The sequence below is a fragment of the Castor canadensis genome, chromosome 1, assembly GCF_047511655.1.
Source record: "Castor canadensis chromosome 1, mCasCan1.hap1v2, whole genome shotgun sequence".
NCBI classification, from domain to species: Eukaryota; Metazoa; Chordata; class Mammalia; order Rodentia; family Castoridae; genus Castor; species Castor canadensis.
Window position 1 is genome coordinate 18368650 of NC_133386.1, and position 27427 is coordinate 18396076.

At 37.2% G+C, this 27427-nt stretch overlaps 1 long non-coding RNA gene across 4 annotated transcripts in view; it reads left to right on the forward strand.

The window, feature by feature from the left end:
* Positions 1–27427, forward strand: part of LOC141423177 (uncharacterized) — a 265833-nt gene that overhangs the window by 12945 nt on the left and 225461 nt on the right. The window contains exon 2 of one of the 4 annotated variants that reach the window (XR_012447829.1): positions 16173–16373. The exons of the other annotated variants lie outside the window; for them this stretch is intronic. This is a non-coding gene — a long non-coding RNA (uncharacterized lncRNA). The remainder of the gene's footprint in view (positions 1–16172; positions 16374–27427) is intronic. 4 annotated transcript variants of the gene reach the window in all.

Here is a 27427-nt window from a genome sequence, read left to right on the forward strand (position 1 = left end):
TGAATATAAAGCTGCAGGCATATTGCCTGGATGTTTTCTGATAGAAGTTTCATTAAACCCTACTTTAAAGAGGTGAACTAGAACCTCTGTAGTCTCCTTAACAGTCTGCCACTGTAAGTTCACTTTCCCTTGGAGCTTAACCAAGGCAGAAAATAAAGAGGAGAAAAAGAGAAATGCCGTTTCTTCTCCGCCAGATGCAGCACTGAACTCTGCCTTTCTGGGTATCGTTGGGGCAGAGATGCTTGACAGTCTGAGCCCAGCTTGTGCTCCTTCATCTGAACAAGTGACAGGAGTGTGACTCAGGTTTCAATTACAGGTCTTTGCTTCTAACTGCTTACCCCCACTCTTGTTTTCTCTCTGCTTTATACCTTAACCCTTCTTGTTCTTTTTGTTTTAGTTTTTTAACTTGAGATGCACATAAGATGATTACTTTTTTTCCTCTGAACTATTAGTGAATTGTCAGTTCCATGTCTCAGGCATAGAGGTTGTGTGCAGATACCATCAACAATAACAGTTGCTAAAGTTTAACAAGGAACAGTCTCCTTCCAACCAGTAAAGGAATAAACTGAAGTTTTCATGTTGCAGGCAAATGCTTGCTCTAGGCTCAGAGCATTTTCTGTGTTTAAGGTAATCATGAAAGGGGTCTGCTTACAAGGGTAATAGTAGAATGCAAGAGTTTGGTATTTATAAGTGCAATGGGGTCAGAGCTAACAGGGAGGTTGCAGAAAGAAGTGGCCTTGTGTAAGCCTCCCTGAAGCTTCATAGCTACACTTTATGTGTAATAGCTTCCTCTCCTTGTGATGGCTTGGGTAACAGGTGAAGACCATAATGTTCTGGATTACAGGGTGGGAGGAGGGTTAAGACAGGAAAGCAGGAGGGGAGTTAAGTCCACCTGACTGAATTCCATGTGATAGCATCATCTTCCAAGTCGGGACCTCTGTGATCCAAGTACCAGACTCACTGTAAGCCCAAGATCCCCATGTTCTGGTGATAGTGGTTTTGAGTTCATCAGCTTCTTGCCCAAGGTCAGTTGAATGACGAGCCCAGACGTCTGGGCAATGAGTGGCAGGTGGAAAAGAAGTTTATTAAAGTAGATAAAGACAGAATAACCCACGCCGGTGGGACTCAGAGAGACAGACCCGCTGGTGGTTCCTTCGGTTGGGAGGTTTTATAAAGACTCTTCTTCCCCGGATAAAGAGACGCCCACCGAGTCCCAACACCATTGGCTTGTTCAAATCGCCCTCCATGCGTGCTTTGTTTGTCCATTTCTGATTGGCCCGGTTAGTGGGCTGCAGTGATTCCAAGATGCCTGGAGTAGTTTCAAGATTCTACACGACCTGTTTATTTTGCTTCTGGATCAATGGTACATTCCATCAAGTCCCTTTCCCAAATCCTGTCCTGCCAAGCAAGTCCCTCCTCCCTAGTGTCCAGTCTCACTGGTCATTGTCAGACAGATTTTTTCTTCCAAGGTCAATTCCAGCTTGAATTTAGCCTTCTTGGGATCTTTTAAAGACCAAGAAGAAGATTCATATTGCAAGAAAAATTTAATGCTATTAGTTATTGTATATACTGTTGCATTAGGTGCTTATGTATTTCATTTAATTCTGGTAACCCAGAGTAGGTTTTCCTTATTTTTGAGTAAATCCAGGCTGGGGAAGGGAAGGAAAGGAAATTTGCTCCTGGGAACTCCATTGTGACAAGCAAACAACAGTGGTCTGGGTAGGTCTCTTTGGCTCCAGAGCTTGCCCTCCTTTTCCTCTTTAGCTTTGGCTTCTTTCTGTCTTCTCTCCCTCGGCTTTTAAATTATCATTACAGATTCCAGTAAACAAAGGAAAATCAGGGATGCTTTGTATGAAACTTGCTAACTGAAGTTAGAAACAATTACCCCCTTTAGGAGGAGAGAGCTCTGTTCCCTGGCATTTTCAAATGACAACAGCAGGCCTGATATAATGCAAACATTAGTTGATGGTCCTGTTTACATGCTAAATGAATAACCCCATGCACACTCTTCCTTTGGTGTAACTGTTTTCTCCTCCAGTAGCACAGTTGACTATGGAGATCTTAGAGACAGTTCTCATACTGCTTACAGCAGCCTTTAAGTGAAAGAATTGCTGCGCAGGTGCAGGTAATATCATTCAGCTATAATGAGAGCAATTTACAAGAGAATTGCTCCTGTTCATGGCTAAAGCCAATGGCAGAACCTTGGCCAGCAGATACTTCCTGACAGATTTTTTTTCTTACTGCAGCTCAGTCGTTGGCTTATTCCTACTTGTTTTTATCTGAATAATGATTTTTTTTGTAGTGTCATTTTCAGGTCATGATTATTCTTCTCCCAAATCCAGTAATCAAGGCAAATTAAAAGCATTATTTATTGATTTTTTTAGAAGGAATGGGTTTATTGTGCCTTACTTATTCTTGATGAAGCTTATTTGATACCCAGAAAACAGCCTTAGGGTCAGATAATGCTACTAGTAAATATAGTTTGCTCAGTCATTTAGAAAAAGTCGTTATTTTCTTAAATATGGCACAGATATCACAGTAGTAATCATTTTCAGTGATGCTTATAGAACAAGAAAAGACTCAATTTTGCCTGTTGAAAACTGTAGCAGGAGATCTGAGCAGCAGCTTAGGCATCAGATTTTCTGGAAAAAACTACAATCAGGTAGGAAGTATTCCAGTTAGGAGGTGTTGTCACCATTTCTGTTGGATATAAAAGTGGCAGCCCCATTTCTTTCCTAGGTTTCAACAAGAGATGCAGGAAGGGCATGTCCTTGAGCATAAGATTTTTATTATTTTTTTGTGTGTGTGATACTGCTAGGCAAGCACTGTACCATTTGGGCCATGTCCCCAGCCCTTTTGTTTTTATTTTCTTTTTGATATGGGGTGTTGCTACCTTTTTGCCCGGTCTGTCCTTAAACTAGAGATTCTCCTGCCTCTGCCTCCCCAGTGGGTGGGATGAACTTTAGTATTTCTAAGGTTGGTGCTTTGGGTGGAGAGGGAGCAGTTTCCTTTTCACCATGGTAACAATAAAAGCAAACATATAGCATCCCAAGGTAGGAGGTCTTGTTCTGGCAATTTATGTGCAATAACTCATTTCGTCCTCATGGCAACCCAAGGAAATAGAAACTATTTAAAGTGAGGACAGTGAAGTATAGAGAGCTTAGGCAACTTGCCCAAGATTTCACAGCTAGCAAGTGGGAGAATTGGAATATATATCTAAGTAGCCTATCTTCAGGGTTCATGCTTTTAACTTCTACTCTACAGGACAACATTTATTGAGTAGCACTATATCATACATTGTGCTAGGCACTGTGACTAGAGAGATAAAAATCCCCCAGGTATTTATTGTCTGGTGCACACACATACTGATCTACCTCCTGTCTTTAGAGGTCATTGTTGAAGTTTCTGATGGCATGAAAAACTTTTCCCAGTTATCAATGATTTTTGTGATCATTAGCAAAGAAGCACTGCTCTCCATGAAGGAAATGGCCTAATGATGTCCATAATTTCGAGTCAGAATGAAGCTTGACATCAAGTCCACCCATCACTATTGAATGAGTGCTTTCATAAAGTAGGCATTGTGCTAGACACTCATGTATGGCCCCATGAAGTACTCACAACCATGGGGCTGGGTCATTAGCTTGAATGGATCACTACTTCTGCTGCCACACTTGCAGTTCTGCTTTTGGGTTGGTCTTGTTGGACTCACTCTCAAGCAGCATTCTTGCTATGTGCCTTGAGTCACAGAAAGGTGGAGGATATCCCTTTTGTTGGTTTATTGGTTGCAACTATAAGACATCCTTCTCACATAAAACCCAGAAATCACACCCACACTCAAGCTAGTCTGGTTGTTAACGAATTTTGTTGGGGGGAAATCAGCTAATTTCCACACTCCCCTGATCCTGTTATTTTCATTGTCACACTTCCCTGCAGTTCCTAGTTTCAATTAGGGCTGAAAACAATGCACCAAAATCATAGGAATATCTATTCTCAGAGTGCTCCCTTTCTGCTGAGAGGATGTAGTGCTTCCTCACCCAGGAGCTCAGGAGACCCAGCAGACCTCTTCCCATGGATTAGATGGAGTGGACTCTTGCAAACTGGGAAAGCTTTTGGAACCTAGCTACAATTTGCTGTAACTATTTCAAATGAACTTCAAAATAGTTCTTCGGGGGTGGTACTAGAGTTTGAACTCAGGGCTTCACTCTTCTTGGACAGGTACTCTACCACTTGAGCCATGTCCCCAGCCCAAAATAATTTTAAAGTTTGACCGTTGGTACCCCTGCCTTTTTTTGGGGGGGGGTTCAGCTGCTGGAACTGTGAAATGTTAGGTTGAACAACACTGGGCTATACATATTAATCATTTATATTTGAATAGTTAAGATTTCACAATGATGTAGCCAGCCTCATTAGGGTGAAATGACCTGAATTCTGAAGATTCCCAAAGACCCATCTTTAAATGGGTTTATTTATTTATAAAGCTAGAAATAAAATTTGTAGAACATTTCTTTCTCTTTGTGTCTGTGCCTATATCTACAGAATGTGCACATACTCAAAGGATGTGCAACAAACAGAATAGAGGAATGACAGATGAGGTGAGCATATTCATATTTTATACTTTCATATTCATATTTTATAATTTCAAGTATCAGAATTATAAAAAATACACATTTTTTGAAAGTTTACAAATACTTTTAAAATAAAGAAGCACACTGTTCTAGAGTTACTCAAGTGAAAAGAAACTTACATCTCCTTTTTTGAGAATAAAGATAATATTCTGGGGCTATTAGCCATTCCCTCTGAGAGACTTAACCTTTGCTGGAACAAATGTCTACATTTGCATAACCAGTTACTAAAATAATTCTCACGTTACAGCAACCATTGTTTACCTGCCACAATATATGACAAAATAGTTTGGGAGTGATTTTATAATTATACTTTCTTGATGCTGTGCCTTTGGCTGCCAAAAAGTCAGACCTACCAATGCAATGCATATTTTATATTATCATGTAAGTAAAGACTAAAAATAGATGATTTTAAAAGTTTGTCATTTCATTGTGTCATCCTTGGACAAATTATAGCTCCAAAATGAATATTATAAAAACATTTTAATTGGGCAGTTTTCTATAGCACTATTGAATTCTTTTTATGCAACTATCAAAAATACCTGGATCATTTACAGAATTTAAAAGAAAAATGGCCTAAAGCCTTTGGAATCTTTTAACCAAATATGTTTCTCATGATTACACAAATGCAAGAACACAAGTTTTTTTTTTTTTAAAATAAGCACAGATATCTATAAAAAGTTCCTGGTCTTCTCTGCCAATGTTGGCAGACAGCTTTAGCTAGGAAGAAAGTGAAGTTCATCTTCATAGCATCTGTTCACCTTTCTTTTCCCAACCTATAGCTGCCATTTCTGGTTCTAAGATATTTATGTATCCGTGCTCTTTTGCAATGCCTCTGCTAACCTTATTCTCACACGTGAGCACGTGCTGTCTTCCTAGGGAATACATTTTTAAGTCAACGGATTAAATCTTTGATGTCTGAATATTGAACAACAGAAAGCAGGAAAAAATTTGGGAGTAGATGATTTCCCAAGGTCTCAGAAGTAATCAAATAAATACACTTTAGAGTATGCTTTAGCTATCCTGGGTCTTCCCATAAAATATGCTTTGATAGTGTTATTAGAGAAAGAGTAAATATGGATTGGTTGTATCATCTACTTACCACATATTAGTAATAACATACTTTGATATTCTCTTTTTCTCGTATTTTATTTTGGTAATACCACTATAGCTATTTTAAAGTTCAGGTTTTAGCCTGTGTTGACTTAGAATTAATTTGAATTTAATGAAAAAAATCAAGTAACCCCAACAATATTTTATTTCAATATCTTAGTATTTATACCATCCAAAATGCTTAGAATGCTTGGAATCTCTTAAGCACCTCTTTGAAACATTAGTGTGTCCAATAATAAAAATATTTATTAAATATTCAAAATGTGCCAAACACTGTGCTGCAGTGTATAAGTTATATATTTTTTAATATTTGTAAGAATCCTTGGTGGTAGGAACTCATTCTTCCTCTTTAAAGAGGAGATTGAAGCTGAGAGAGCCCAAATAGTTGGTTAGTTGGTTCCTGTCCAAACAGGAAGTTGCAAAACCAGAATTTGAGTCTGGTCCTTTTTTAGTTCGTAGCCTTTTGTTCCTTCCTGTTGCCGTCTTTATCTAATATATGACTTGCTCATCCTTTTTCAATGTCAACGGTGTACCAGGCACTGAGTTTAGGTACCAACATACCTTTCCCCCTTCATTTAACCATGCTTAAGTGGCCTGTCCAATTTTACACAGCTTAGAAATAGCAGAGCCAGGGTCTTACAATTTCAAATTGAGTAGTTTTTCTACCACATGAAGCTAATCTCTTAATCAAACCAAGTATGATATAAAATATCAAATATCAAATAGAATTTTAGAGATGTGCTCTTTTGTACAATTCACTCAGAAAAACAGAACAAAATCACCCTTGCAAGTCCCTCTTCCAAAAGAATAACCCTCAGGACTACCTTTAAAAGGAAGCATAGAATTCACTATTTTGTATTTTTTGGGTAAGACATTAACTTAAAGCAAACTAAACTTAATAGTTGCCATGCTTAATATCTAGGTTAAATGACATCTAGCATATATTTTATAGCTAGAATAAATATCTTAGAAGCAGTTATTTTTAGTTGCTGGAAATTAATAGACCTCACAAATTAAAACTTTCATTGATTAGAGTGGTTTACTTGATGTTAAACTTGAGCTATTTCAGGTATTTTGCATAAAGGACGAGAATCAGGAAGGTTCTTCTGTAATGTAATGAGTGGGAAGTGGTTCTATGAGAAGGAGAAATGATTTCAGAAAGGGAATATAATTTTCCTGACTAGGAAAGATGGTGAGTACCTCTGCAGAAGAACACTAAAAATATTGTAACAGGAGCACACTGGTGATCAAAATATCTTGGGTATGTCTCATTCCGATGACGCTCATTCTGTCAGGAAGCATGATAACATCTCCAGGTCACCAGGTCTTCACATAAGTCTGTCTTAAGGTTCCATTTTCTTTTTCTTTGCATTGTCCCTCCTTTGTCAATTATTTGCTGCCATTTTCCTGATAGCTTCAAAGGGAGTGCTCATATCCACCCCAATTGATCTATTCTTTATGCCATAGTCATGGATCTTCTCCAACAGCATTTGCTAAACTTTGAGATCCCTCAGACAGAAGGAAAAGCTCATGGAGTTGTGGAGACGGTTATTAAGGATAGGAGATGCTACTTTTGTATCTGGAACACAGATTTCTGATGATTTTACTGCTCTGATTAGTTATGTACCATATTGCACTGATTTGTTAAATAATCACGTTTCCTTATGAACTTTAAAATGTAATAGCCATTGTGTAAGTTTCCTGGGGCTTCTGTAACAAAGTACCAGAAATTGGGTGCTTAAAACAATAGAAGTTTATTTTCTCACAGCTGTAGAGGCTAGAAGTTTAAAATCAATGTGTTAGCAAGGCCATGCACTCTCAGAAGCTCTAGGGAGAAATCTTTCATTGCCTTTTCCAACTTCTGGTGGTATCCGACAATCTTCAGCATCCCTTGTCATTCCTTTGCTTAGTGATGCTCCACTCCAACCTCTGCCCCTGTAATTGTATGGAATTATACTCTATGTCTGTGTCCTTCTATGAAGACACCATCATTGGGTTTTGGTCCCACCCTAATCCAGTGTGTCCTCATTTTAACTAAGTACCTGCTGAGGTTCCAGGCAGATGCACATTTTGGGTTACACCAACCCACTATAAAGTATTGGTTTGGGTCAGGCATTTGCTTGATCTATGTTCAAATCAATTCAATGGTAAAAACAATATGTATGAGACAATAAGAGAAATTTGAACTCAATATGAATCATAGATGACATTAGAGAATATTACTTTCTCTTGGTTGGGGCAAGGATAATGATTTGATTATATTTTTAAAGTTATCATTTTGAAATACATACTGAAATATTTATGAGTAAAATGATATAATTGTAGGGATTTGCCTCAAAATATTCTGGTTGCTGTGGAGAAGTGAAGAAGCAGATGGGAGAAGAGGGAAAACAAGCTTGATCTCTGTGTTGGGTTTGTAGCTGGGTGATAGGAGTGTGGGGAAATCATACTTCTTTTTTTCAATGAACAATGAAAGGAGGAAAAAAATCAATTAGGAAATAGAAAAGAACCTTCCTTTGTGAATGCCTACCTCTCTTCCATGTTATCATAAACATTTTTGGTGCCTGATTCTGGGTAATGTTCCCTTTCTCAAGCATGGTCACCAAGGCAACGACTGTTGTGTTTCCAGGCAGGGAATGTGGCAGTTATGAGGTCAGGATCCCTTGAGGTCTTTTACATGTTGAATTATCAAGTACCACAGGAAACTGAGAAAGAAGATGAAGACCACAGGAAAGATGTGTACCTCTGCTGTTTTCCTTTTCCTGAAGGAAGGATAATAGAAAAATCCAGGAAAAGATGTACCTGGTGTGCTTGAAACTGGAGGCTATATACTTTTTCCTGAACATAGCAAATATGGTATAAACAAGAACTCAACCACTTAAACAATAACTACTTGATTTTTAAAAAATCATCATTGTGTAGGTACTACCTTTGAGTGACCAACCAATGGCTGCTTAAAACATCATCTATAGAATTTTCAATGTTCCCTTTTTCTGAAATTAATTGCTACTTAAAACCTGGAATATTTGTCTTGAAATTACTTGAGTCCTTTTATATTGTTTGAGGAATCAGTAGGAAATTAGATTTGTAAAGGGCTTAGGATATAACTCATGATAGACATTAGCCTAACATGTGTAAGGCCTGGTTCCATCCCCAGCACTGCAAGAAAACAGAAATTAGCTTTGTTACCATTTTAGAATCCATTAGAATTATTTTTTAGTGAAAAAAATTGCTGTGGCTTATACATCTGCCAAAAACACAGGAGAGGAAGTAGAAAAAAATCAATATCTATTCATAATTACAACATATTAAGCACACATGAAAATCATAAAGAAAATTATAAACTTAGAATCGGTGTAGACTATCAATCTGTTTGCTTTAATAAAATATAACTAGTGGAAATCAGTCAAAACAATAAATATGCTGACAACACCTGAAAGCATCTCAAGGTTTAACCTTTGTATTGAGTTCCAAAATGACAAACTGACTTCTGGACTTTTCCACCTAGATGACCTTCCCACAAACAACTGAAAATCAATGAGTTTAACTGAGTTCAATTCAACATTTATTTATTGAGCTCTTTTTAGGAGATGTGTTGGAAGCAGGAGATACAAAGATAGTTAGGATCTGGCTTCCATCCAGAGAGGTCACAAATAAAACACAATTGTTTTCCCACCCAAACTTACACTTTCTTTTGAGTTCCATGTCATCGTAGATGGTGACCCATAGTCTCCAAGGCCAGAAACATCGGAATCATCTTTGGCACACTTTCCCTTACAACTGGCATTCAACCCGTTTGCAGTTCTTTCTTTTATCAATGCATTTTTAATTGTTATACTGGGGGTACCTTTTGACATTTACAAAAGTTCTTACAATATATCATAGTTATATTGACCCCCAGTCCATCATTCTCCTTTATTCTTACCTCCCTCCATTCCTGGAATAGTTGCAACAGGTCCCATTCTTTCTGATAATACTTCTAAAAATCCTGTGATTCTTTCCCCTTCTTTCTAGTTCTCCAGTTATGGACTAGTTTTGCACCTTGTCATCTTTCTGCTGTAATAACTTTCCTGTTCTCCTGTTCTCTGATTTTGTAGGAAAAGAAAACCATAAAAGATATAGTGAGAAACATGACATTTTTCTAATTTGAGATGAAGATAGCTACACAGGGAGATTCCTTGTGTTGTTTTCACACATGTATGCATTATAACCCCAATTGGTTCATCTATGCGCGTCCTCTTCACTCCTCCCTAGTCTGCTTTCCATGGTGGCCCTGGCCAGTTTAAAATTTCTGTACTCATTCCTGTACAGTGAGCACATCAACCTCATTCAAGAATTTAGTTTCCTTCCCTTGCACAGCCTCCCCTTAGATGACCCATGTCCTATAATATTGCTTCATTTGTTCTCAATCTACATATGAGGGAGAGCATGTGGTCTTCGGAGCCTGACTAACTTCACTGAAGATGATGCTCTCCAGTTCCACCCATTTACCTGTGACTGACAAAAATCTCATTCTTCTTTGTGGCTGAGTAGTATTCCATTGCATATCAATACAGCATTTTATGAATCCATTCATTGGTAGTGGGGCATCTTGGTTGTTTCCATAAGTGGGCTATTGTGAATAGTGCTGCAATAAACATGACATGCAGGTGCCTTTGTTGTAACCTGAGTCACATTCCCTCAAGTATATCCCTAGGAGTAGTATTGCTGGGTCGAATGGCAAATCTATTTCAGAATAACTTTTAAAAAAAAATAACAAGTTTGAAACTTCTCTCACCCTTCACCAAGTGCACTGCAATAAAAGATAAGGCATAAGAAGACAAAGCAGCTTGGTGCTGGTTGCTCATGCCTGTAATTCCAACTACCTTGGAGGCTGAGATCAGGAGGATGGTGGCTCCAGGCCAGCCAGGGCAAATAGTTCACAACACCAAGTCTCTAAAATAACTGAGCTAAATGGACTGGAGGTGTGGCTCACGTAGTAGTGTACCTGCTTTCCCAGCGTGAAGCTTTGAGTTCAAACCCCAGTGCCATCAAAAAAAAAAAAAGTCTAGAGAATAAAAAAGGAAAAGAGAGCTATGAAACATAGCTGGAGTCTTAGACAAGATGGAAATTACCATGGAGCAGAATTGGCACAAACACAAAGTGAGGTGAGGCTGATCTCTAGACTCCCAGCAGGGATTCAGACTCCAGAGGAGTGAAGGAACACAAAAGTACAGTTGGCTCTCTATATCTGTGTGTTCCACATTTGTAGGTACAGCCAACCAGAGATGAAAAATGTTTGGAAAAATATTATTGTAACTGTATTGAACACAAACAGAGTTTTTCCTTATCATTTTTCTATAAATATTACAGAAAAGCAACTATTTACATAGCATTAGGTATAAGTAATCCAGAGGTAATTTAAAGTATATAAGAGGACTGCAGAGGTTATATGCAAATATTGCACCATTTTCTACAAGGAACTTGAGCTTCTGCAGATTCTGGTACCTGCAAAGGGTCCTGGAGTCAATCCAGTATGCAGAACCACAACCCGCCTCAGTGCTTCTACAGTGAGGGAGGATAAATGCAATGTTTCAGACAGTTTCTATGCTGGTAGAAGGAAACTAAAAAGATTTCATATGCAATGTAAGTCAGGAAGAAAAAAATCAAGGCAGAAGGACAATTTGAAAACAATAGAATGGTACTCACAAGCTCAATATGTTAATATTTGTAGTAAATACAATTAGATTGGACTCTTCTGTCAAAAGTTAATTGAAATAGATTTTTAAAAATGAGCTATTTGTCTTGAAAATACATAAAATCTTCTGCAGAATATGCATTCTTTCCAAGTTTGCATTGAATGTTTATAAAAACTGACCGTGGACCAAGTCATAGAACAAAGGAATACCTGCAGTTTAAAAAATGTATATCAAAGAGACTAGAATCCATGTAATTGTAGGTAGATTAAAAACAGGAGAAGACGGGTTTAAAAATCTACCTGAGAAAAAATTTTGACCTATTTGGAAGAAATAGAGCATGAAGTTTGGAATCCAGTTTTTAATTATTTTCCAAAGAGGACCAAGATTGTTCATTAATTATAAATGCAGCTTTTTTCATGTGCACTATTCTCACATAGATTTGAGTCTTTTATCAAATTCTATGTTAGGATCTATTAATAATAGAGTACCAAATAATTTAGCATTGAAGCTCTGTGACATGTTTAGTGGACTGGTATTATCTTCTCCTTTGTAAAAATTTTATGCACTGTGTATTTTCTCTGATTAACTATAATATCATTTTTAATTTGAAAATTAATTGAATTTTAATTTTTTTGAATTTTAAATTTGATTGCATGGAATTTTTAGATTAACTCAAAAGTTTTACAATACTGAACTCTGCTAACCAAAAACAACATTTAAGGCATTTAAGCCTTTTTTGTTTTTGAGTGGCATTTTAATGCTATATGAAAACAGAACAATGAAACCCATTACAAAATTTAAAAATAGGGAGAGAAGAGTATGGAAGAGATAGAGGGGGTGAATTTGATCAAAGTACATTGTATGTATATGTAAGCCTAACACCATGAGGCCCCTTTGTACAATTTATATGTGTACAATTTAAAGAATTAGAAAGAAAATATACAGTTTTATGAATTCTTATTAACTGATTCCTGGATTTTTAAATGTATTTTTGGCTGATGTTATTCTTTGAATCTTATTTTTTCCATTTTTGCATTTAAATAAACAATAGATCTATAATATATTGTATATTACAAATTGATTTTGTAATTAGGCACATTTTTGAATTTTCTAATTGTTTATAATCGTTTTAAATAGCTTCTGTTGGATTTTTCAGGTCTATGATAATGACAAGAAAAGTGCCATCTCTGCATTCTGAAAGTCTCCTCTTCCTGCCTTATGTAATTAGTTCTTTCCTTGCTCTCTCCTTTTTGCATTGACTCATTACCTCCAGAAAACAATGTTAAATGAGGTTAAATAGTACTGGTGATAGTGATGTCCTGATTGTATTGACAGTGCTTCTACTTTTTAAAAAAATCATTAAATGTTCCCTGTTCTCAGCTAATCAGTAACCAAAGGAAGCATCAAAAATCATAAAATATGATTTTAACCAATTAAGACTTATCTATTGATAAAAACACAAGTGTATTGATTAGTAATACAGTAATAAATAATAACTGTTAACAGTATAAACTAATTTCTTTTTAGTTTTTAGGTGGGATCAAAAAACCAAACTAAGTACAAGAAATACATTTAACTCAGATTTAAAAAGGCAGACAAAAAATAGGAGGTAAATGCTAAGCAAAAAAATGTGGAGTTAGGATATTTCCATCAGACCATTTGGGCAGCGGTGTTAATGAGAAAAGGAAGAACATTTTAAGAATTATAAAAGGGAAAATCCACACATGGTTGTGATTTTATGCTTTAGACTTAGGCAGTAATTAACAAAGTGAGAATCCAAAAGTGATACTGGCTATGGCTGTGAGGTATGTGTAGCCTATGCTACCATGGGAGAAAAAAACCAAGAAATCTGTCTTAGGTAAACCACAAAAAATAAGAACACTTATTAAGAAACAAAGCCTTAAGTCTCTTTCTTGTAAGTCTTACTCCAGGAGAGAGCAACTTTATCTTTGGCATTTGAAGATAGGCAGCAATCCTTGAAGCTATGATAATCCTGTGAGGGAAAACATCTCTTATCTCCAAGGAGAAGAATGAACTAACTGTAACGTTGAGTATTTCTTATTCCTTAAAGTATGAACTACATCCTTCATTCAGGAAGCCCAATTCTTCTGAATTTTATTGCCAATAAAATATGATTCTCAATGCTCAGATTTTTCTTTGAATTTGCCTTTATTGTAACATCAAGGTATATTAAGCATAAAATGCAGGAAACAGGAGAAATGGACAGAAACACAATTATGGTTCAATATTAACTTATTTTTTGACCTTTGACAAAATAGGAACATAAAAATAAGAATATGACATTAGAAAAATATGGTTACATGTCTACTCAATAATATAGTTTTTACTTCTTATTAACTTTGTCAGTGTTGATTGCTCACAGAGAAAGATGAAGGTATGAGTGCATTTAAACTAGCTTTTCCCACTAACTACATCTTTAGCCGTATTACTGCTATTCAATTTTAATGGTATGTTAAAATATTAAAATTTGGCAATTTCCTCCATAACCCTGCTTCCCATATATACTTAGTGCTCACCATTGACTCTTATGTTATGGATTCTTTTTTCAAGAAGCACCATGGGTTCTGTCTTCTCTGTTCTCAGATATTGGAAGGTATCTGTCTTTGGCTGTAGAGTATAGTTATTGAGAGCCTGGGCTTTGTAGGTGAGTCAGTAACTGTGCTTGTTTCCTTAGTCTTAAAAGAGTTGTCCCGGCTGGTGGAGTAGCTCAAATAGTAGAGTGCCTGCCTAGCAAGTGTGAGGCCTGAGTTCAAACCCCCAATACTGCTAAGAAAAAGAGAGAGAGAAAGAAAGAGAGAGAGAGATGTATACTTGCTGTTTATCCTGTTTTCTGGTTTCCCCACACCTGCCCCAGATTCACTCTTGGCCCTGTTCTGCCTCATTTTTGCCTTGGAGGAAGACTGACCTCTGCTCAGCTGTATATGCTATCCCCCACTGGCTTCCAGTTGAGTTTGGCAAATGAGAAGGGATGCTTACAGGAAAGCAGAGGAAAGCAGGAGAGAGATGGGTGATTTTGCCCTTGCCTTTTCCCCAGTTCAGGAGCACACATCTAAGTAGGTGCTCTCTTTGTGAGGACAGTCCCTGCACATGGACACTTCTCCACAGAAAGTCACATGTACGCTGTGTTTAATAGGAAGCTGAATTCACTTTAAGGGAAGATAGTAAACAGACCAAAGAATTACAACGCTTTTCAGTTTTCTTTTTTGGTGTTATTGGGGTTTGAACTCAGAGCTTTGCACTTGCTAGGCAGGCACTCTCACTTGAACCATACCCTTTTATCTCTGGTTATTTTTGACATAGGAGCTCGTTGTTTTCCAGGTTGGCCTGAATGGTGATCCTTTTGATCTTAGCATCCCATATACCTGAGTTGAGAGGTGTGTGCCACCAGGCCCAGTGATTGGTTGAGATGAGGTCTCATCTCAACTGAACTTTTTGAGCTCTAATTACACAATCATCCTCTTGATGACAGCTTCCTAAGCAGCTAGGATTACAGGCATGAGCAACTGACACCTGGCTTGCTTTTCAGGTCATGTTAGAGGAGTAGAAACATAGGGAACATTTAAGACAATGTATTTGAAGGGTTTTAGAGCAAAAATTGGCAAATTTTAGATTGTGTGGCAATGGCCAGCTGCTTGTTTTTCTATGGCTTGAAATGTAGAATAATTTTAACATTTCTAAATTGTTAAAAGGTATTTCATGTCACTGGCAATTTATGTTTTAGTATTCATAAATAAAGCTTTATTGGAACACAGCCATACTTCTTAGTTTCTGGCTGCTTTTCTGCTATGAAGTAAGTAGTCATGACTACTACTGTCCATTCATTTACAGAAAACTTTGCTGATCCTTGCTCCGTAAATTGAAGATGATAGTGGGAAAAGCTGTCATTGAATTAGGAACCAAATTTTAATGGAAATAATGAGATCCTGGTGAGCCAGAGCCCTGAGCCAAGTGGTGAGGCTTAACCAACCAAACCAAAAGAATGGATATTGTATAATAGGTAGAATCTTAAGTGTCAGCTATTTTGGCCATAGGAATCTTGCCTGAGGTTAATTGATTATGTGTCAATAAGAATAAATGAATGTACAGCATATATCCATTAAGCTATTGATTAAGCTTTCTAATCTTGTGACCTAAACATGACATGCGGGAATTCACAGGCCACTATCAATTCTAGACTCAAACCAGTTCAGACTTGAAAAGTGATGGAGGGAAGGCTGAGTTTCTGTGAGAAGGGTCCTGTAACAGAGTCATCAATAGATGCTGTAAGTCTTTCCTTAAGTTTTTCCCTTGGATTTTTATAGGGTGATTGTATACTAGGGAAAGGGAATTTTCCAGACTTCCAGGTGTGATGTGATGCTGATCCTTGGGTGAGGCTGGGGTGTCTGATCATTAAATATGCAGTATGCCATTGGAGTTCCCTATGACCAATTAACAAAAGAGGAAAAATCGAAAGCCTAGCTTATGTGTGAGTGTGCTGGTACCAGCTGGTAGTGGAGAATTAAACTGCTTTTACTTATTCATTTAGTAGTATCTGATGGTTAGTGATGAAGGGACATTTCCCAGTGGGAAGAACTTTGAGCAGCACATCTGGTAGTCTGCTCTCCTTAAAGGAAGATCAGCTTAAATATGGATCTGTACTGAATCATGGGCTTGGCTGGTTAGGCAAGGTCTGAGGAAGAAATAACGGGAAGTTGGTGACTGAAGGTCTGGTAAACAGTGAATGTCCATCTACTTGCAGGCTGTCAGTAATGAGATGGGTTGATGACCTGTGCCGTGGAGGTCAGCCCCTTTATCAACAACCATGATGCTTGCCCAAGGGACTCTTTTTAAAGTGGGTATGACATCAGGGATGGAAGCTGTACAGTGGCTCAATAGCATGGACTTCCCTTTACCAAGCTGACCTACTCAACACTGTTGCTGAGAGTCAAAGGAATCAGTGGTAAGTTGACTGTATTGGTTTCCTACCATTGTGGAGAGGGAAGTTGTCCTCACAAGATTCATATTCTGGACATAGACTTGTCTTTCCTCCCCACATTTCTCCTATTAGTACTGCCATCTTCTATTGAGGGACCCATAAGTGTTCCCTACAACATCTCCTTCAACCAAGAGTTTCATTTCATAGTAAAAGAACTATAAGGCCATGAAATCCGCTGGACTTCCTACTTGCTCATGATCTGAAGGCAGCCAGTAGAAAGGTCAGACAGTAGAAAGTTTACTAAAGACTGAGTTATGGGGTCAGTTTGGAGATAATCTCTATGAGGTTTTAATGCTGTATTGAAAATAACATAGACTTCATTTTAGTAATGTTTGTGCCATTCCCCCAGAATATTTGGTGTGGGAATCAAGGAGCTGAGTTGTAAGTCACCCTTATTATTATTATTTAAGAATCTAGAATTTCTGCCCCTTTTTCTGCAACTTTATGTGTCCAGAGTTGTACCATCTAAAGGAAGGAGACTTCTCTTAGGTTATACAGTGGTGTCACATTAAATTGAAGACAATGTCCATGGCCATTTGGAGGTCTCAAAGGTACTGAAGCAACAGACCAGGGTTATTAATCCTCACTACCAAAGGGAAATTGGGTTCTGTTATATAAGGGGATAAGAAGGACAAGGCTCCAAATATAGTCATGCATATCTCTAACACTCATCACCACCTGGTATACTCCTGTTGAATGATAACTTTTAGCACATCAAAGTGTTAAGGAGTTTAATTGAACAGATAGCAATTCCTGAGTCTAGCAGCTCCAAACCAGAAATGGTGCTGGGCTCCTCTAGAGGTGGCTTAAGGGAAAGATTTCATTGGGTGAATTCAGAAGCATAACAAAGAACTTATTTCATTAGATACACTTAAGCAGTGGCCTTATTTGGATTATTCCAATGGGAAGAACAACTAGTGCCTGTGGTTGGCTGGGTTTTAAGTTTCATTTTCTTTTAGGAAGTAAGTCTTAGGTTTTGTTTGCTTACTTAGAACCCAAGTACATTGGTCTCACCTTATTATAATGGCTTCTCATTTAGTTATTTTAATATGACACGTTTCTTTCTTGCCTCATTGAACTGCACATTTCATGTTAGGATTTTGACCATCTTTTTCATTACTGTATACCTGACTTCTACAACTTAAGAGTTGCTTAATAAATATTAACTCAGTGAATGTACATTGCCTGTGTCAACTAAATGTTAAAATTTTAGACTCTAATCTGGGTTTGCATCTGATTTCCATTACTTTTTACCTATTTGACCTGGGCACACTTTGTGTCTTGACACTTTCTTGGCTTTAGTTTTCTCACTTGTGTGTTGTCCACTATAGGTCCCAGTTTCATACACAGAAGTCCAAAATCCAAAATACTCTACAAACTTTAAGTTTTTGGAATCTTGGCCCAAACTCATTTGATGGAAAAACCTGACCTAACCTGAACTTCCATGAGTTATTTATGGAATTATGTTTTCCACTTTATGTCTATAGTCATAGAGTTTACTACAAAATATTAACATGTTTGAACACAGAGTGCTTCTCCAGAACTGGTGGGTTTTGTGTCTTATATGAAAAACCTATCTTATTCACTCTCTAAAATTTGAAAATAATCTAAATTTCAAGAGATATTTGGTTCTAAGACTTTTGAATATAAAATTGTGTGTTAGTTGGCTTTCTATTACTGCAATAAAATACCTGAGACAATCAGCTTAAAAGGAAGATAAGTTTATTTTGGGTTATAGTCTTACAGGTTTCAGTTCATGATTGCTTGTTACTATTGTTTCCAGGTCTGTGATAAGGCAGCACATCATGCCCAGAAGCATATGGTAGAGTGAGACACTTAGCTCATGGCTCCTGGAATGCAAAGAGAGAGGCAGAGGAAGGACCAGGGCTCCCAAAATTCCTTTCCAGGGTATACTGCCAGGGACCTAACTTCCACTTCCCAGAGGCATCATGTGCTGGGGATCAACCCTTTAACAAATGAGCCTGTGGAATACTTATCCAAACCTTAGCAAACAGTATATTAATAATAATACCTGCTTTATTGGGTTGTTTATGAACTCAGTGAATGAATATATGGAAAGCAGTAGTGCTTTCCTGGCACATAATAAACAATAAGTGTTTGATTTTACTGGTATCATGAGGGTCTTTCACTGCTTGGTAGGGCTCAAATTTATGGGCTTCTTCTGGCTTCCTTCTGCATATAAAAATCAAGCTGGGGTCTAGTTATTATTACCCATCAATTTCTATGGGTGTACTGTTTTCTTAGATATGATAGTAGTGATATTTCTTCAATTTCATTTCACCTGAACCCTGTTTGAATTGTTTAGAGTCTGGAGGTTGAGTCATGTGTGTTGGCTTGTTTTCTGTTGCAAGAAGAGCAGGGGAGAGGAGAGCTTATCAGGATTCATGGGAAGCTGATCTCTGCTCTAACTATTCCAGATTGATCCAAAGCCCTGCTTAGAATTTGCTTTATGTATCTGAGGTTTTGTCTGATGAGACTGAGGGAGATTTTCAGCTTTAGGAGGCACCTAGAAACTTCTTTGCATAGACACAAGGCACACTAGGATTTTACTCCTTTCTCACTTGCATCTCCCCAACTGCTGTTTCTATTTCCAACAAAATAGGTTAAAACTTGTGGGCTGGGCTTATGACCTCCTCATTTGCTGAGAGGGAGCAACTGATCTGCTGGGGCTCTTTGTGGCTTCTCACCCTGGGCCTCTTGCATCTCCAAAAGAGTTTGTTTCAGACTTCTTCTATTTGTATTATTTTTATTTTTTAAATTTTGCTGAATATATATATTTTGTTGGATATAATTAGCTGTAAGTAATGGTGAACAGTCTGTCTTCTTTTTGCAGCTTTATTCTTAACTGGGAAAAAACCCAACAAAACAAAATACAAAATAGACAGTGAACTCTGGAGATAAATTTTCTGGTTCTGGAGAGATATTAGTGGTTTTTTATGTATCTTTCCTTTGAATTTTATATACCTTTAGTAGTCTTCCTGCATTGGAAGCATTATAAATATAACAAATGTATAACATATATATGTTATTAAGTTGGCTCAATAGCATGATTTCTCTTTACCAAGGCCGATTTAGATACTGCTATTGCTGCCGAGTGCCAAATTTATCCATGGTGGAAGCCAATTCTTAGCTTGCAGTAGACTTTCATTCTTCAGAGAGCTTAGCCAGACTCCTACTGGGAACATGAGTAAGTTGTTTTCCTATCATCATGGAAAAGGAAGCTAACCTCAAAGATTTATATTGTGGATATAGGTTATGCTTCTCATACAGTGAGCAAAAGGCTGTATCTCTTTCTTTGTTAGGTTGCTACTAGTTTATTTTTTTATGTCTTATTTTGTGCATGGCTTGTAAGTTTGGAAAGAATTTGATGATTTCACTCTGTCATCTTACTCAAAAAATTCCACCATGTACATTTTCTATTATAATAAGAAGGTATGCTGTCCAATGAGACAATTTTTAGGAATTCATGGGTAACAGTAACTAGACCCAGGCTACTTAAATTTTTATATGCAGAAGGAAGCCAGAAGAACCCCATAGAATTAAGTTCTACCACATATCACAGTAAAAGACCCTCATGATCACTCATTCATTCACTAATTTCTTCTACACATATTTCTTGAGCACATCCTATGAGCTGGAGACCCTCAGATAGAGCAGACCAGTGAAAGAAACATGAAAAATTCTTGCCTGCATAGAACTTAGATTCTGTTGAAGAGAAACAGGCAAAAAACAAAATAAATAAGTATATTCTTTAGTGTATTAGCATATGTAATAACTATGGAGAAAAATACATGAAAGCATGCTGACTGCAATGGGGGAACAGGAAGTTGCAGTTTCCTCTCTTTAGGGATAACCTCCCTAAGAAGTAGACATTTGAAAAAAAGAATTGAAAAATGAGAGAAAGCAAATCTCTCATATTTCTGGGGAGGAGAACATTCTAGGAAGAGGAAACAGCAAGATAACACCCCTCTCCCACAGTTTTCCTTCTCCTTTCTCCCATATATAAGAAATAAAAGTCCTTCCATGATCTGGGCTACTCAGAAAATAATTTCCAATTTTCATTCCAGTCTTCATGTGTAACATAGCCTGAAGGGACTGCAGAATTTAAAGTAATTATTAATACTTGTAATAAAACTTACAGAATCCTTTTAGCGATACAAGAATGAGTATGCACAAATTAGTAATTGTCAATAAGTACATGTTCTAGCAAAGTTAGCTTGGTTCTTGTTTTTCACATTAGCACTTGTAGGTTATCAGTTAAAAGCCCAAGCAATAGTGCTGAGTAGCACTGGACAGAGACAAGCTCCATCTCTCAGAATCTTTCAAGGAAATGCATCTTCCTCTTTTCTATATGCTCCCTCCAAAACCCCTCCTCACCACTTTTAATGGCTGCATGGTGGTCTGGGTTTGAATTGCAATTTCCTCTCTACACTGATCTGCTTTGCAGAGCTGAGGAAAATGATCTAAAAGGAAATACAAGCTTTTTCTTCAAGGGGGCTGGATGGTTTTATTAGGTGATTTCAATCTAAAAGTAAATAGTTCTCTGGAGGATAGTTGCTTATTGCCATTGTTTTTAAAGAAAAGACTTAACAAATAATTTTAACATATGCCTAGTTCTGGTTGAAACAGACATTAATAAAACAGTATTTAGGATATAGAACAAGGAGCTAAAAATAACAGAGACTATACTCCGATTTGCAAAAATTTGCTACAAAATGATTTTTTTCTTATTCTGAGAACTGCATAAAGCAAAACCAATTCACACTAAGTCAGGGTATATTTTCAAAGAGAATGCTGGTCATTTTAGCTCAGGACCCTCGAGACCTCATTATACTGCCATTACAAACAGACCTGCAGCGAGCTGTGTATGCCTTTGTGCTGGTGAGTTAAGCAAATGACATGGACTGCTGTGCAGAGACACTTACTAGAGGCTGCCACACATGCAAATACTCCTGATGTTCCTTACTTTGTGGAATAAGTGTGTTTTTTGAAATTGTATTCTAATTTAATTGTATCTTTAAGGGTTTATGTCAGCGATTCCCAGAGGACACTCCTGAGCAGGTTTATCAGAATCACTGATGCTTAGAGGTTATTTTGAAAATTCTGTGTGCTATAACATCCTATTTTGCTATATCCTCTGAGAGGACTTGTGAGTGTCTTCTACCCCCACCCACCTGCCTCCACAGAGGGTGAGAATCTCCTCTGTGGAAAACTGCTGTTCTTGTTTGGAGAACATGATGGCCTTAAAATTGCTGGAGTGGAGACAAGGTTGAACACTGTGCTAAGGCTTCCTTCTCAGGGTCTTATAGAATCAAGGCCAAACTTGGTCCATGGGGCTTTACACAGTGCTTTGTAAGTCTTTGTTCATGTTTGTATGGGTATGTGCTCCTACTAGGGATGAAGGTAAGAGTGGTGATTCATTATAACACCTTTTATTTAGCAACTGCTAGTGTTCTTGAATGAATGATTTTAAAGACACTATGTTGAGAGAACGTACTTTATACAGGTGTTTCAGTCCTCATGGATTTAAAAATCTAATTAGGAAAATAAAGCTTACATATATATGAAAACAAATCTAGGGTTAAAACACAGCAGTTTTTCTAAGGAGAATAAATTCTGTTAAATGAGGGACCATTTTATTTTGCTGATTGCCTTAATTCATTTGCATATGCAAATGTAGGCCTGATGCTGACTTTCAGAGGAAAGACTGGAGGGAATTGAATTCTTCTAACAAACTGAATTTATAACAATAACAGCAATAACCAAAACCTTGGCATTTGTAGAAGGTGCTCCAGAAAGGATGGGAGAGAATTGATGATGACAAAAGAGGGTGAATAGAGGAGAAGGACAGAAGCCACAGAGGTGAAGTGAAGCTGGGGTACCACTTGAGGCAAAAGGCCAGTGACACTCTTCAGTATGAATCCCCAGATCTCACTATTCATTGTGTTGCCATTTTTGATAGTGGAGTTTAGACTTTTGCTTTGTCTTCTCAGTTGTTCAGTAATGACTATTTAATTCCAGATCTCTGACTATACATCTCTGATATCTATACATCTGTGAGTCAACCTAGTGCATAGCTATTGCGTAGACACCTCTGTGGTTGTAATGTTTCCAAACTTTTGGTAAATTCTACCATTTACACAGAATCTTACACAGCAGAGATTTTTTTTTTTTTTTTTGCTTATGTAGGGTTGTTTTGTTTTTGTAGACATCAGGAAGGGCTGAATTCTATGACCAGGGGGCAGAATAGGAACAGCGCATACAGGAGAGGAAGATGAGCAACATACCAAATTAATTGTACAGAAGAAGGAGTTTGGAGCCACAGGTGATAATTAACACAAATGTACCCCAGGAATCCTCTAGAATTATGAAGCAGGTGGAGGATTGGCAGGAGTGGGGTTTGCGATACATTTAGATCTTAGTGATTAGATAGGTTCTAGCTGACATCTGAGTTACAGATACATGAAAAGAAGAAATTGAAATTACAATGCAATGTATTATAAATGTCAGATGAGTGACAGATAGAATAAACAGTAGAGAAGTTCAAAGTGGAAGATGTCAATTGAGCTGAGGGAGATGGAAAAGTTTCTTGAAGGAATGTGAACTAAATGCAAATCTTGTGAAAGGCTTCTGATTAGGAATTATTGTTCATAATATTTATTAAGCCAATCCTCCCTTTATTTTCTTTTAAATATTCAGCTCTTAGAAGATGTCAGGCATGATGGTGGGCTGTCTGAACATACAAATTATTGAGACATAATCTTTGTCCATAAAGAGCATAAAACCTAAGTGCAAAAACAGTTTCATAATTAATAATAATATTCTACAGTGGTATGAATCCTACATTGGTATATGATCAAAATCCTATGAAAAAACAGACATGGGAATGATCCTTTCTGCTTAGGTTATTTCAAGGAAGATTTCACTAGTAATTTGAGATTTGTACTGGGCCAGGAAGAATGTATAGACTACGAGTAATTAAAGAATAAGAATGTTTCAGTCAAAGAGAACAATGTGAGCAAAACTGGGAGATTTGAGTATATAAAATACAACAAAGTCCAGTTGGTTGAAGCACAGTGAGTGTGGTAGGAGAAGTCTAGAATGTTACCTTGGGGCAAGGAGGTTTGAATGGAATTGTTTGTAGACAGCAAGGAACCATCTCAGGTTCCTGGGTTGGAGAGCATGATTGGATTTATTTTGGAAAAGTGATTGAATGGGGTAGGGGTGAGAAAAAAAGAGAAAAACCCATGGGTAAAATTTGCCTAGATTTACTTTGTAGTAGGTGCATTCTCAGTGTTAGACACATATCACCTACACGACAACAGGTAAGTACTACTGATAACCCATTTTGTAGATAAGAAGCTGTATAAGTGATAAAGCCAGGTTTAACCCATCTGGTTGAGTGCAATGTGCATCATGGTCTTAAATGCTACATTGAACTGCCTCTTAAAAACTGTGAAATGAAAGCAAAAGTCCAAGGTAGAGATTTATGAGATTTTAAAATAGGAAAATGTATAGAAGAATGGTAAAATAGAGGTAGAACCCAAAACCACTGCCTGGAGTATGGGAGAAAATTTAACAAAAATGAATCAGTTTTCTTGTTTGGATTGCCCAGAAATAAAATGAAGACATTAACTTCAATATCTCAAATATTAACATATCAGTCTACTAAAAAGTAAGGAGAACACAGTAGCTTTTCAATATGTTGTGATCTTTATGCTCTCAACAAACATCTAAACATTATCAAAGGGTAATGCAGACACATACTAATATTTCAGTATGGATGGACAACCTTAAATTTGTGAAAAGAAAAAATATTACTGGTGTTACAAGCTGTCAGATTAAATTTAAATCTGTGATACATAATTCCAAACATCAAATACCAAGGGGAGGAATCAATCAATCACTCCATGGGTGTCACCTGATGAGCACATCTGGAAAATTGAATGAGTTTCACATGTAATGTAGTTTCTTTGCCATTATGTAGCTGCCATATTTAAGAAACGAGGCTAACCTCAAAGATGTATATGCAAAAATGCAGGCAACAGTAGCATCAGGGTCTGTTTCTGGATTGTAAAAACATTCTTAGCCCCTGGCATGTGCATATAGATTGCTGAATTTCATGAAATAATAAAAAAATAATGCTTCGTAGTGGGATAATGCTTTATACAGTTTTCAACACTTTACCAGAAAAAATGATAAAACCTAATATGCATATGCATTCCAAAGTGATTAGTAATATAACAGTATGTCTGGCTCTAATATTTCTTTATGTGTTTCTTGAATGTCAATAATGTATTCAGAAAGGAAGTATAAGGATTACAGGGAATTCAATAAAATCACATTGCACATGTTTTGTTTCTTTTATATTTTCGAAACCAGCTGGGGGAATGTTGAGACGGTTTATTTCCTACAGGCTGACCTAGTTAGAAAACGACCTCCCTTTGCTAAGCTTTATGCTTACACATTGCTAATGTGTTTTATACTTCTTTCATTTCTTGATTTGTTTATGCATTCAGCGTTTGTTCAGTTGTTTCTGTGTGTACTTGTTTGGAGTTTTATTTGAAGTTGCTAGAGGACAGAGACACTGTCTCTCATCCATGGTGCACAGCATGACATAGAGAGGAGGAACGAGGTGGGTGGGATGAATGATTCTGCTTGATGACAATAGGGTAATAATGACACATGAATACCTTTGGTGGTACCCAGAAAATTATTTAGAATATAGAGCCCACCAATTTTTGCTATAGTATATTATATGTTTAGATATCACATGATGCCATATGTATGATAACTAAGGAGAATGATGCTTTCATTCTATATCTATCCAGGAAAAGGTAGATGAGTAAAATCTCATCTCTGAGGCATTTAAAGATAGAACCTGAGCCAGGCTCTGTTCTGGTGTCTCAGCCTGTAATCCCAGCAACTCAGGAGGCAGAGATCAGGAGGATTGTGGTTTGAAGCCTGGGCAAATAGTTCAATAAAACCCTTGAAAAAGGGCTGGTGAAGTGGCTCAAGGTGTAGACGTTGAGTTCAACCCCAGTACCACAAAAGAAATAAATAAAAATAAAGATAGAACCTGATAGTTTGATAGCCTAAATGTGTATGTATACATACATACATACATACATATGTATGTATTATAAATAATGCTTTCCCTGCCAGGCACTTTACAGATTAAAGTACTGACACATCAAATTTTTTCATGTAACTTTCGATTACCCTAACATGGTGTTCGTATTAGTGTTATACAGGTAAAGAACTTAAAGCTTGAAGACACTAACCACTAACTTTCTAGAGGTCATACTCTTAGTAAAGCAAGCCTTGAAGACAGGTACAGGGGTTGTAAGGCAATGAGTACTCTTGTTTTACCTACTGAGGCAGCCACAGCACCACATGAAACTTAGCAAATTTAAGGGAACCCAGATGGAAAGAACTTCAAGTAACCAATCCCACAGTTAGAATATAGACACCACTTGCACGTTGTTAAGAATTCAGCAAACCCCTCCAACACTGCATTTCTGTTCATTACTTAAGTCTACTTCCCCACATATTTGGACTGAATGGATTACTCATTTGATGAGTTTAGAGAAGGTGAGTTACTCACAGATAATAGTTGCCTGACAAAGGAAAAAAAAGCAGTGAAAATGGATTATACTTCTACCAATTTACTTAAATTCAACTTTCAAAGCAAGTTCACACATAGCTATGAAGGGAGCACCTGTTATCTGTCATTTTGTTGTTCGAGGCATGGTAGCAAGGTTTAAACTCTTAAACAAACAAATCAAGCATGGTTGCTTCCCTCATTAAGCTTAACAATCATCTTGTTTGGAAAAGACCAGATGGGGAAGACCCCACTTCTCTTTTTTTCTTTTTCTTTTTTTTTTTTGTGGCTTATCCACCAGGCAAACTTGTTCAGTTATCTTCTAGCATCTGTACTAAAATCAATTCTAAACCAAGATGGGAAAATTGGGTAGCTTTTTTAGTTTGGTGCCACATTTCACAAAATCGATTGAGTGAAACCAACATGCAATGGATATATCTGACTATCTGGAGAAAGTAAACCAAGAGATTGCAAGTATAAATCCTAGTGTGAAGATATACAAAATGATGACCCAAACAACCTGAGTGTAATCCTACAACTGAAATATAATGGGGATTAGAAAACACATGCACTTTCACTGGGAACAATTTGAATTTGCAGAATAGATATTTAAATTTTCTATAAAATCTGAAGAATTTTTCCTGATTTGTCTTTTACATCAGATAGCAGAAAACTAAACTTGCTGATATCCAGGTAAGCTTGGTCAAAGCAATGACCGAGTATCTGCAAGTATATTCCATCAACTCAGGGTTTTTCTTGGATCACCTTCTTGGGGTGGTGAAAAGGAAGGGTCTGCTCTTTGAGTGTTCCCTGTCTGTCTTGACCTATGTCATATGGTCCTCATTGTTGGTTATTGATATTTTTTCTGAACAGGTCCCAGTGCTCTGGAGTTTTCTCCCACAAACTTTAAGTCCCACTGTCGATCTTACCTACTTCCTTAGAGGGTTCAGGAACTGTTTTTCCTAGAACAGTCTAGGGGTGCCTACATCTTTGCCAGACTGCTCATCTGTCTGACTGGCTTAGTCAGCCATATGTATTTTCCTATTCTCATTCTATATTGGATAGAGGCTTCCTTCATAAATTCTAAAGGCTATATGTTGGAAGGATGACATATATCTTCTCTGTTTTGAGACACAAACTTAGCTGGTTTTTCTGTTACCATGCCCCAGATTCAGTTCTTTTGAGGGGACAGGATACAGAACCTCTAAGAGAATCATATACCAGATAACTAATTTCTTTCCTCTTCTTTTCTGAACATTTTCCTCCACTAGCCTACAAATCATTTCCCTCTAGAGGATTAGAAAAACTGAAGAGATGACTGTCCTATCAGTCTCTAATTATGGGTCTTTTAGGGCCTTAGCTCTTTATGAGTAAGCCAAGTTTTTGGTGCTAA